The following is a 13,703-nucleotide window of genomic DNA, read 5'->3' as shown; positions in this document are numbered from 1 at the left end:
GCGTTCACTATGAGAGTATTTTTATGCTAACCTGATTGTCTTGCAGGCTGTAGCCGTCACTATGAGAAGTATTTATAGCTAAACCTGATTGTCTGCAGGCTGCCCAAGAGCCGTCAAGTCGTACGTATAAGTATCCTCGATTTTTGTCACTATGAGAGTTATTTATGATCTAACCTGATTGTCTTGCAGGCTGTCCGTCACTATAGAGTATTTAGTCTAACCCTATGGTCTTGCAGGCTGTCTGTTCACTAATTGAAGGAGTATTTTATATCTTAACCTGATTTTGGTCTTGCAGGCTGTCAAGCAGTTCACTATGAGAGTATTATATCTAACCTGATTGGTCTTGCAGGCTGTCCGGTCATCTATGAGACATATTTATATCTAACCTTATTGGTCTTGCAGGCTGTCAGTCACTATCAGAGTATTTATAGTCTAACCTAGTTTGGTCTTAGCAGGCTGTCAAGTCCACTATGAGAGTATTTAATCTAACCTGATTGTCTTCTTGCAGGCTGTCCGTCACTATGAGAGTATTTATATCTAAACCTGATTGTCTTGCAGGCTGTTTCCGTCAGCTTGAGAGTAATTTATTATCTAACCTGATTGGTCTTGCAGGCTGTCCGTCACTCTGAGGTATTTATATCTAACCTGATTGGGTCTTGCAGCTGCAGTCACTAGTGACGAGTATTTATATCTAACCGGATTGGTCTGCAGGCTGTCGCGGTCCACTAATGAGATATTTATATCGAACCTGATGGTCTTGCAGGCATGTCCGTCACTATGAGAGTATTTAATATCTAACCGATTAGTCTTGCAGCTGTCCGTCACTATAGCAGTATTTCATATCTAACCTGATTGGTCTGCAGCCTGTCCTCACTATAGATAATTTATATCTAACCATGATATTCTTGCAGGGCTGTTCCTCACTAATGAGAGTGCAGTGAAGCTGGGCGGTCATGACTCTCTGGTGGTGGACCTGGAGAGCTTGCCTCCTGAAGCATGCGTCAGTATGGACAAGCCCAGAGGACTCTGATGACCGCTCGCACTGTGTGAGAGCCACTGAACCGTCCTCCAGCCTGAAGAGCAACGTTACAGTACTTTCTGCTGCGTAGCCCAGAGCACCACTATGCTGGACCAGGATCGTTCAGGACACACTAGAGAAGGTAAGGCTTGAGTTTACGGTTACTCGGAGAAGGTCAGAGCTAGGTTTTACTGGAGAAGTCAGGTTACTCTGCGGAAATGTGAGATTGTAGTGGTTACCTATGGGAGAGTTAGGGTTACTATGGGAGAGGTTAGGGGGTTACTCATGGAGAAGGTCAGTTAGGTACTTGGAGAGGTAAGTTAGTTACTCTGGAGAAGTGAGAGTTAGGTGACTATGGAGAAGTCAGGGTTAGATATAGGTCACTATGGAGAAGTTATGAGTAAAGGTTACTATGGAGGAAGTTCAGTTAGATTTTAGGTTACTAGTTGGAGAAGTCAGGGCTTAGCGTTACCTGGAGAAATAGCTGTTACTATGGAAGGTTTATGTTACTATGCGAGAAGGTTAGAGCTTAGGTTACTCTGGAGAAGGTTAGAGTTTAGGGTACTATGGAGAATGGTTAGTTACTCTGGAGAATGCGTTAGTGGTTACTCTTGAGAGGAAGGTTAGGCGTTACTCTGGAAAAGTCAGGGTACTCTGAGAATTAGGTTAGAGTATTGAGAAGGTTTACTTACTGGAGAGGTTAGGAGATACTTGCGAGAAGGTTAGGTTTACTCTGGAGAGTTAGGGTTTGAAAGAGGGCTCACTACGCTGATCATCCAAGGAAACTATTGGAGAAGGTCTTAAACAATGACATTGTGTACAGGTTCATTTTCCACCTTGTGTTTAATGTTGTCAGTAAAGACCAGTACGAACTAGTACCTCTCAGTTTACTGAAGCTCAGTTTTGACAAGTGTAACAGATTCTATGTTGGGGGATCTGTTGTTCAACTCATGTGCCCTGTGGTGAGGAGACTTCCTTTCCCAAAATGGGCTTGTGTTCTTACACGTGTCTGTCTCTCCCAGTGCCCAACAGTGTCGGAGAGATTGTGCCTGAAGCAGGGTCAAACAGAGCCGCCCAGAGCTGCTGGAAACAAGGGAGAACCTGCTGTGTTCTCAGCTGTTTGTCAGCTGGCCAGGACACTACCGTGCAGGCCAGTAAAGACATATCACCAGATATGCTCGAGGACAGACAAACGTAGAACACAAGGCTAGTATATCATGACAACACAAATAGTATCATACACCAGTTATAGTAGCCATTCGGGAGGACAGACAACAAGGTAGTCATTACGTACAACCAGGCTATAGCTGAGACAACAAATTCCACGCATTAGAGCCAGGAGCAACCAGTAGGACACACAGCTATAACCATCGAGCAAAAAGTAGTATTACTACAACCAGCCTATATTAGCCATCAGGCACGACAGACAACAGTTATATACTACAACCAGGCATTATAGTCCATCAGGAGGACTACAACAAGGTTAGTCATTACTACAACCGGCTATAGTAGCACAGTGAGGACAGACAACAGGTTAGCTATTACTAAACCAGGCTATGTAGCATCGGAGGACAGACAACAAGCTTTATTATTACTACAACCCAGGCATAGTGCTTCAGGGAGGACAGTACAACAAGGTTAGTGATTACTACAAACCAGCTATAGTAAGCACATCGGAGGGACAGTACAACAGGTTAGCTACTTACTACAACCCAGCTATAGTAGCCATCAGGGAGGACAGGACACAAGGTTAGATTTACTACACACGGCATATAGCCATCAGGAGGACAGACAACAATTAGTATTACTACACCAGGCTTATAGTAGCCATAGCAGATGGAGCAGACAACAATTGAGTATTACTACAACCAGGCTAATAGTTAAGCCATCGGGAGAGGACAGACAACAAGGTTAGATATTACTACAACCCAGCGTATGTTACCATCGGAGAGACAGACAACAAGTTAGTATTGACTACAACCAGGGCTATGAGTTAGCACATCAGGAGGACAGAACAACAGTTAGTATTTACTACAACCTAGCTATATGTTGCCATCGCGAGGACAGCGACAACAAAGTTCAGTATTTACTCACAACCAGGCGTATTAGTAGCCATCGGGAGGACAGACAACGAAGGTTAGTATACTTACAAGCCATGCTATTAGTAGCGCCATCGGGAGGACAGACAAACAGGTGAGTATTACTACAAAACCAGGCTACTATAGCTAGTTGTAGTAATACTAACCTTGTTGTCTGTCCTCCCGATGGCTACTATAGCCTGTGTTGTAGTCAATACTTACTTTGTTGTCTGTCCCTCCCGAATGGCAACTATAGCTGGTTTAGTAATACAACCTTGTTGTCTGTACGTCCTTGATGCCTACTATAGCCTGGTTGTAGTAATACTACCTGTTTCTTTCCTCCCGCGATTGCACTATAGCCTGTTGTAGTATATACTAACTTGTTGTCTGTCCTCCCGATGGCTATATAGCATGGGTTGTCAATACTAACTTGTTGTTTCTTCCTCCGCAGGCTACTATAGGACCTTTGTAGTAATACACTAACCTTTTTGTCTGTCTCCCGATGTGCTACTATAGCCTGGTTGTAGTTAAATACTAACCCTGTTGTAACGCCTCCTTGATGACTACATATAGCCTGTGAGATCTATGTGCGCTCTGAGTGGCAATACCTGTTTTATAACCTTGGTTGTTCTGTCCTCCTATGGTTACTATGACCTGGTGTGTAGATATAACTTAACCTGTTGTCTGTTCCTCCTATGGCTTACTATAGCCTTGTTTTAGGATAACTAAACCTTGTTGTCTGTCCTCCGATGGCTAACTAGCCTCGGGTTAGTATAATATTTTCATCGTCGAATACTATACCTGGTTAGGAATTCCTGTCTTCCTCCTGATTGGCTACTATAGCCTAGTCGTGTAATACTAACCTTGTTGTCGGTCCTCCCGAGGCCCACATAGCCTGGGGTAATACAACCTTGTTGTCTGTCCTCCTGATGGCTACTATAGCCTGGTTGTTAGTAATACTAACCTGTTTCCTGTCTGTCTCCCGATGGCTACTATAGCCTGGTTTTTAATAATACTTTGGTCCTGGCTCTTACATCGGTCCTTGCCTACGGTAGATGTCTGGCCACTGACAAACAGATGGAACACAGCACGTTTCTCCCTTGTTCCAGCAGCTCTGGTGCGCTCTGTTTGACACCGGTCAGGACACTCTCCTGGACACTGTGTGGGCCTGGGAGAGACAGACACGTGCTAAGAAACACACAGCCCATTTGGAAAGAAGTCCTCCTCACACAGTGGCACCATGAGTGACACAGATCCCCCCACATAACACTGTACACTTCACAACAGCTACAGTCAAAACGAGAGTACTAGTTACTTAACTGTCTGGTTACTGACAACATAACACAAAGTCGGAAAATGACGTATCAACTATTCATTGTTCTAAGACCTTCTCCAATGTTCTCTGGACTAGGATCAGCGTAGTGAGGCCCTACCTTCTCCAGAGAACCTAACCTTCTCCAGGTAACCCTAACCTTCTCCAGAACCCTAACCTTACTCCATAGTAACCCTAACTCTTACTTCTCCAGAGTAACCCTGACCTTCTCCAGAGTAACCCTAACCTTCTCAGAGATAACCCTTTAACCTTCTCCAGAGAAACCCTAACCTTCTACCCATAAGTAACCCTAACTCTAACCTTCTCCACAGTAACCCTAACTCTAACCTTCTCCATTAGAAACCCTAACCCCTCTCCATAACCCTACATCTCTCCAAGTAACCCTACCCGACCTTCTCCATAGAACCCTAAATCTAACCCCTGACCTTCTCCATACGTCAGACCTAACTCTAACCCTTCTTCCATAGTGTTACCCTTCAATCTAACCCTGACTTTCTCCATAGTAACCCGAACTCTCACCTTCTCCCAGTAAGTAACCCTAACTCTAACCTTTCTCCAGTGAGTAACTCCTAACCCTGACCTTCTCCATAGTAACCCTAACCCTCTCCTAGTTAAAACCCTAACTCTCTCCATAGTAACCCTAAACTCTCACCTTCCCGCAAACCCTGACCTCCGTCAGAACCCCTTAACTCTTGACTTCTCCAGAGTAACCGTAACTCCAAGCTTAACCTTCTCAGGTGTCCTGACGTCCCCTGAGTCAGCATAGTTCTCTGGCTTAGCAGCAATGAAGACTGTACGTTGCTCATCAGGCTGGAGGGTCAGTTGTACCATTCATCACAGTGCAGAGCGTCATCAGAGGTCCCTGGCTTGCCATACTGACCAGCTTTCAGGAGCAGCTTACCAGGTCCACCACCAGAGAGCTATTGACCGCCCAGCCTTCACTGCACTCTCATAGTTGACGGACAGCCTGCAAAACCAATCAGGTCTAGATATAAATACTCATCATAGTGACGGGACATGCCTGCAAGGACCAATCAGTAGATATAAATACTCTCAAAGTTTTTATTGACGGGGCAAACAGCTGCAAGACCAATCAGGTTAGATATAGAAATACTCTCATAGTGCGACCGGAACAGCCGCAAGGACCAATCAGGTTAAGGATTATAAATACTTCTCATAGTGACGGACAGCCTGCAAGACCAATCAGCGTTAGAGTATAAAATTTACTCTGCATAGGTGACTGACAGGCCTGCAAGACCAAGTCAGGTAGATATAAATACTCTCATAGTGACCGGATCAGCCTGCAAGACCAATCAGGTTAGATATAAATACTCTTCATAGTTGACGGAAGCCTGCAAGGACCAATCAGGTAGATATTAAATAACTCTCATATGACGAAGCCTGCAGAAGACCAATCAGGTTAGATATAATTTACTCTCATAGTGACTGACAGCCTGCAAAGACCAATCAGTTAGATATAAAAATACTCTCATAAGTGACTGACAGTCAAAACGTGCAAGACCAATCAGGTGTAATATAATACTCTCATAGCTGACGCGGACAGCCTGCAAGACCAATCAGGTTAGATATAAATTACGCTCATAGTGACTACAGCCTGCCAAGACCAATCAGGTTAGATATTAAGATACTCTCATAGTGACAGACAGCCTGCAAGACCAATGGTAACATAAATACTCTCATAGTGACGGAAGCCTGCCAAGACCAATCAGGTTAGATATACAATACTCTCAGAGCTGACGGGGCAGCCTTGCAAGACCAATCAGGTTAGATATAAATACTCTATACTTGACGGACACCTGCAAAGGACCAATCAGGTTAGAATAAAATTACTCTCATAGTGCGACAGCCTGCAAGACCAACAGGTTAGATATAAATTACTCTCATAGTGGACGGAACAGCCTGCAAGACCAATCAGGTTAGATATAAATACCTCTCATAGTGAGGACAGCCTGCAAGAACCAATCAGGTTAGATATAAATACTCTCATAGTGACGGGACAGCCTTGCAAGACCAATCAGGTTAGAATATAAATACTCTCAGAGTGACTGACAGCCTGCAGGACCAATTCAGCTTGATATAAATACTCTCATAGTGACGGACAGCCTTGCAGACCAATCAGGTTAGATATGAAATACTCGTCATGAGTGACGGACAGGGCCTTGCAAGGACCAATCAGGTTAGATATAAGATTACTCTCATAGTGACGGACAGCCTGCAAGACGCATCAGGTTAGATATAAATTACTCTCATAGTGACTGACAGCCCTGCAAGGTACCAATCGGTTAGATTATAAATACTCTCATGTGACTGGACAGCCTTGCAAGACCAATCAGGTTAGATATAAAATACTCTCATAGTGACGGACAGGCCTGGCAAGACCAATTCAGGTTAGATATTAAATACTCTCATAGTGACTGATCAGCCTGCAAGACCAATCAGGTTAATGATAAATACTTCTCAATAGTGGACAGACAGCCTGCAAGACCAAAGGTTAGACATTAAATCTCTCATATGACGGACAGCCTGCAAGACCCAATCAGGTTAGCATATGAAAATACGCTCCAGTAGTGACGGGCAAGCCTGCAAGACCCAATCAGGTTAGATATAAATTACTCGTCATAGTTGACGGGCAGCCTGCAAGGACAAATCAGGTTAAGATATAAATACTCTTCATAGTGCACGGACAGCTGCAAGACCAATCAGGGTACGATATAAATACTTCTACATATGACGGAAGCCTGCAAGGACCCAAATCAGGTAGATAATAAACCCATTACTTCTCATAGATGACGGACAGCCTGCAAGACCAATCAGGTTAGATATAAATACTCTCATAGTGACGGACAGCCTGCAAGACCAATCAGGTTAGATATAAATACTCTCATAGTGACTGACCATAGTCTCTGTGCCCARGAAMRCSAAGGTAACCTGTCTAAATGACTACCGCCCCGTAGCACTCACATCTGTAGCCATGAAGTGCTTTGAAAGACTGGTCATGGCTCACATCAACACCATTATCCCAGAAACCCTAGACCCACTCCAATTTGCATACCGCAACAACAGATCCACAGATGACGCAATCGACACTGCCCTGTTCCACCTGGACAAAAGGAACACCTATGTGAGAATATTGTTCATTAACTACAGCTCAGCGTTCAACACCATAGTGCCCTCAAAGCTCATCACTAAGCTAAGGACCCTGGGACTAAACACCTCCCTGTGCAACTGGATCCTGGACTTCCTTACGGGCTGCCCCCAGGTGGTAAGGTTAGGTAACAACACATCTGCCACGCTGATCCTCAACACGGGGGCCCCTCAGGAGTGCGTGCTTAGTCCCCTCCTGTACTCCCTGTTCACCCACGACTGCGTGACCAAGCACCACTCCAACACCATCAGTGGTTGGCCTGATCACCGACAACGATGAGACAGCCTACAGGGAGGAGGTCAGAGACCTGACAACGATGAGACAGCCTATAGGGAGGAGATCAGAGACCTGGCAGTGTGGTGCCAGAACAACAACCTCTCCCTTCAATGTGAGCAAGACAACAAAGAGCTTCTCTTAGTTCAAAACTCCTAATCCSCAAAATGGGAGAACAAAACAATATTTCTAATTTTGAGAATGGGGGAATGGTCCGAAGACACTTAAGGGACAGTCATGACGAGTGTGTTTCATTTGGTGACCTCATGAAGGACAGGAAATTGTTAAAGGAATTTAATTCCTATATGTTTATCAACCAATTCAATYAAAACACTCTGTCCATACATAAGRATTTGTAAGATACTTATCAGCATAAAATGGACAGAAACCAGTCTCAAAATCAATCAATCAATAGCGTTTATTCTCGAGAGTACTGATCATAGTACAATTTACATCAGGTTATATAATAAAAATGACGTCATAGGTTTTAAAATGTCCTTCCTCCTCTCGGATACAATGGCAGTACAGTTAGCGTTCTTGGATTGTCTGCCACCTGTTAAACAATCTGCAACCAGCCCAAGGTCTCTCCCCTCCCTGGGTAGAGACAGAATGTCCTGTCTCTAAGGAAACACATCATTCCAGCCTGTCTGAAGATAACTCCATTCTTCTAACAAGGAACACATTATATTCAGCATTATGATTATAATAAGATTCATTCATCCATACAGTAATATAGTAGTATCTCTGTTTAGTTATAATTTTCAAGTCAAATGTATTTAATATTTGAGTCATTTATTCATAAAAATCCCGTAACAGAAACACACATAACCGTATCTCTTAAAGTGTACATTTCCCAGCTGTCAGATTTACATCGAAATATTGTGAAACGTTATGTGATAAACATGAAACTATTTGTGAAAAGATGTAAAGTGATGTTAAGTATGGATTTTCATATAAAGATTAACTAGTCAGTGGCCATATTCCGTGAGCCTAGACATCACATTAGGCTTCACAGGACCGCCCTTTTTCTCTAAAGTGTATAAAACCCACTCCTGACAAAATTCACATTAGACTAGAAAACATGCAGCTGATACTTCATGTGAAATGGTTGAAACTACAACTCTACAAATGACGAGTCAGAGAATGCGCGGGACAGAGTCCCCATGTTGGAATGGTACAATTCTATAGGCCACGGAGACCATACAGCTGTAGTTTTGGCTACACGGCTGGAAATGGTTCAACTCTGAGACTATCGATCACTACAGAATAAGAGCAAATCTTTGACGTTGAATTACTCGTCTGCAGCTGAATTTACGTAAGTCTAGTACGAGAATACCGACAACCGCGGAAGCCTCTATTCTATGAGAACATTTCTGAATGGTACTCTGAAGTGTCCATTCTAACCATCTACAACCACGAAAGATATGTGTGACTTCTGGGAAGTTAACCCCAGACTCTGATGAACTCTACAGGACGATTTGAGTGTTTTCAATGGAGAGACAAATATATACATTGCAATTATTCTCGAATGAGCATCCGTTCATGTGCAAAGAATTAGCATTTCAATGATTATAATTATCCGCTGTGTGTAGTGAATCAATTTTGTCTTTCCCGCTCTTTCTCAGTCCCCACCCCAGTCCCCATGTTAGACAGCAGCACCTTGTTTCTCTATGAAGGAGGAGAACAGACATACAGGATGTTAGACCAGCAGCACCTTGTTTCTCTATGAAGGAGAGAACAGACATACAGGATGTTAGACCAGCAGCACCTTGTTTCTTTATGAAGGAGAGAACAGACATACAGGATGTTAGACAGCAGCACCTTGTTTCTTATGAGGAGAGAACAGACATACAGGATGTTAGACCAGCAGCACCTTGTTTCTCTATGAAGGAGAGAACGGACATACAGGATGTTAGACCAGCAGCACCTTGTTTCTTTATGAAAGAGAGGAACGAACATACAGGATGTAGACCAGCAGCACCTTGTTCTTTATGAAAGGAGAGAACAGACATACAGGAATGTTAGACCAGCAGCACCCTGGTTTCTTTATGAAGGAGAGAACAGACATACAGGATGTTAGACCAGCAGCACCTGTTTCTTTATGAAGGAGAGAACAGACATACAGGATGTTAGACCAGCAGCACCTTGTTTCTTTATGAAGAGAGAGAACAGACATACAGGATGTTAGACCAGCAGCACCTTTTTCTTATGAAGGATCGAGAACGGACATTACAGATGTTAGACCAGCAGCACCTTGGTTTCTCTATGAAGGAGGAAACAGACAACAGGATGTTAGGCCAGTGACTGACAGCCTTGCAGGACCAAGTCAGGTTAGGTGATATAAACAATCAGTGACTGACAGCCTGCAGGACTAATCAGGTTAGTGATATAAACACTAAGTGACTGACAGCCTGCAGGACCAATTCAGCTTAGTGATATATAAACTCAGTGACTGACAGCCTGCAGGACCAATCAGGTTAATGATATAAACACTCATGGACTGACAGCCTGCAGGACCAATCAGGTTAGTGATATAAACACTCAGTGTACTGACAGCCTGCAGACCAATCAGGTTAATGATAATAACACTAAGTGACTGACAGCCTGCTGGACAATCAGGTAGTGATAAAACACTAAGTGCTGACAGCCTGCAGGACCAAATAGGTTAGTGATATAAACACTCAGTGACTGACAGCCTGCAGGACCAATCAGGTAAGACATAGAAGTGAGGAGGGAACAGTATGAGAACATTCCTCAGTAAAATGGTAACAAACACAGCTTTCACTCTTGAGAAATAGTCTGAAAAGGGAAGAATGTCCTGTGTGAGCAACTGAGCAGTATCTGTGCTTGAATCTTTGCCACAGCTTTCCCGTCTCCAATACCTGGTTGTACTGATGGGTCTTCACATAGGCTTGGCCCATCTTTCTCCACAGGGTTGCGTCCCGAGCCGTCCCTCTCATTGCCTCTTGATACACCTCAACAGCTCTCTCTGGCTGCAGATAAGAAATGTGTATTTCATATACCTGTCTGTGTCAATGCATTTGCAACCAGTCTTACTAATGTGATATGGACAGTCAATAATACGCAGTACACAAGGTACCACTGGTGTGACACGTTAAACATATGCCATTTAATACCTCTTTAATCCACTTACAGTCATGGTGCATATTATTATAGATTTTACATATGGGTGGTCCAAGAAATCGAACCACTATCCTGGCATTGACCACGCTCCATGATCTACCAACTGAGCTACAGAGGACCAAGCTCCATTGATCTACCACTGAGCTACAGGACCACGCTCCATGATCTACCTACTGAGCTACAGAGGACACGCTCCCATGACCTACCTACTGAGCTACAGAGGACCAAGCTCCATGATCTACCCAACTGAGCTACAGAGGACCACGCTCCATGACCTACCAACTGAGTTACAGAGGAACCAAGCTACCATGATCTACCAACTGAGCTACAGAGGACCAAGCTCCATGACCTACCACATGAGTTACAGCAGGACCAAGCTCCATGATCACCAACTGAAGCTACAGAGGACCAAGCTCCATGACTACCAACTGAGCTACAGAGGACCAAGCTCCATGACTCTACCAACTGAGCTACAGAGGACCAAGCTCCATGTCTACCAACTGAGTTACAAGGACCAAGCTCCATGATCTACCAACTGAGTTACAGAGGACCAAGCTCCATCGTCTACCAACTGAGTTACAGAGGACCAAGCTCCATGATCTACCTACTGAGCTACAGAGGACCAAGCTCCATTGATCACCTACTGAGCTACAGAGGACAAGCTCCATTGATTCTACCTACTGAGTTACAGAGGACCAAGCTCCATGATCTACCTACTGAGTTACAGAGACCAAGCTCCATGATTACCTACTGAGCTACAGAGGACCAAGCTCCATGATCTACCTACTGAGTACAGAGGACCAAGCTCATGATCTACCTACTGAGTACAGAGGACCAAGCTCCATATCTACCTACTGAGTACAGAGGACCAAGCTCCATGACCTACCAACTAGCTACAGAGGACCAAGCTCCAGACCTACCAACTGAGCTTACAGAGGACCAAGCTCCATTGACCTACCTACTGAGCTACAGAGGACCAAGCTCCATGACTACCAACTGAGCTACAGAGGACCAAGCTCCATGCATCTACCACTGAGCTACAGAGGACCAAGCTCATGACCTACCTACTGAGCTACAGAGGACCAAGCTCCATGACCTACCTACTGAGCTACAGAGGACCAAGCGCTCCATGATCTACCTACTGAGCTACAGAGGACCAACTCACGCTCTACCAACTGAGTACAGAGGACCAAGCTCCTATACCTACCTACTGAGCTACAGAGGACCAAGCTCCATGACCTACCTACTGAGCTACAGAGGACAAGCTCCATGACTACCAACTGAGCTACAGGAGAAGACAAGCTCCATGACCTACCTACTGAGCTACAGAGGACCAAGCTCCATGACCTACCTACTGAGCTACAGAGGACCAAGCTCCATACTACCAACTGAGCTACAGAGGACCAAGCTCCATGAACCTACCAACTGAGCTACAGAGGACCAAGCTCCATGACCTACCAACTGAGCTACAGAGGACCAAGCTCCATGACCTACCAACTGAGCTACAGAGGACCAAGCTCCATGACCTACCAACTGAGTACAGAGGACCAAGCTCCATGACTACCAACTGAGTACAGAGGACAAGCTCCATGACTACCAACTGAGCTACAGAGAGACAAGCTCCATGACTACCAACTGAGCTTACAGAGGACCAAGCTCCATGATCTACCAACCTGAGCTACAGAGGACCAAGCTCCATGATCTACCAACTGAGCTACAGAGGACCAAGCTCCATGATCTACCAACTGAGCTACAGAGGACCAAGCTCCATGACTTACCACTGAGCTACAGAGGACCAAGCTCCACGCTATCTACCAACTGAGCTACAGAGGACCAAGCTCCATGATCTACCACTGAGCTACAGAGACCAAGCTCCATGACCTCTACCAACGAGCTACCAGAGGACCAAGCTCCACGTCTACCACTGAGCTACAGAGGACCAAGCTCCATGACCTACCAACTGAGCTACAGAGGACCAAGCTCCAGCTCTACCACTGAGCTACAGAGGACCAAGCTCCATGACTACCAACTGAGCTACAGAGGACCAAGCTCCACGCTCTACCAACTGAGTTACAGAGACCAAGCTCCATGATCTACCAACTGAGCTACAGAGGACCAAGCTCCATGACTCTACCACTGAGCTACAGAGGACCAAGCTCCATGATCTACCAACTGAGCTACAGAGGACCAAGCTCCATGATCCTACAACTGAGTTACCAGAGGAACCAACCATGACTCTACCAACTGAGCTACAGAGGACCAAGCTCCCATGATCTACCAACTGAGCTTACAGAGGACCAACTCCATGATCTACCAACTGAGCTACAGAGGACCAAGCTCCCATGAGTCTACCAACTGAGCTACAGAGGACCAAGCTCCATGATCTACCTACTGAGCTTACAGAGGACCAAGCTCCATGACCTACCAACTGAGCTACAGAGGACCAAGCTCCACGTGATCTAACCAACTGAGCTACACGAGGACCAAGCTCCATGATGCACCACTGAGCTTACAGAGGACCAAGCTCCATGAACTCTACCAACTGAGCTACAGGAGACCAAGCTCCACGCTACCACACTGAGCTACCAGAGGACCAAGCTCCATTGATCTACCTACTGAGCTACAGAGGACCAAGCTCCACGCTCTACCACTTGAGCGTTACAGAGGACCAAGCACTCCATGATCTACCTA

Source organism: Salvelinus sp. IW2-2015, unplaced genomic scaffold (assembly GCF_002910315.2).
Source record: "Salvelinus sp. IW2-2015 unplaced genomic scaffold, ASM291031v2 Un_scaffold5471, whole genome shotgun sequence".
Lineage (NCBI taxonomy): Eukaryota > Metazoa > Chordata > Actinopteri > Salmoniformes > Salmonidae > Salvelinus > Salvelinus sp. IW2-2015.
Note: the sequence above shows the minus strand (reverse complement) of the source record.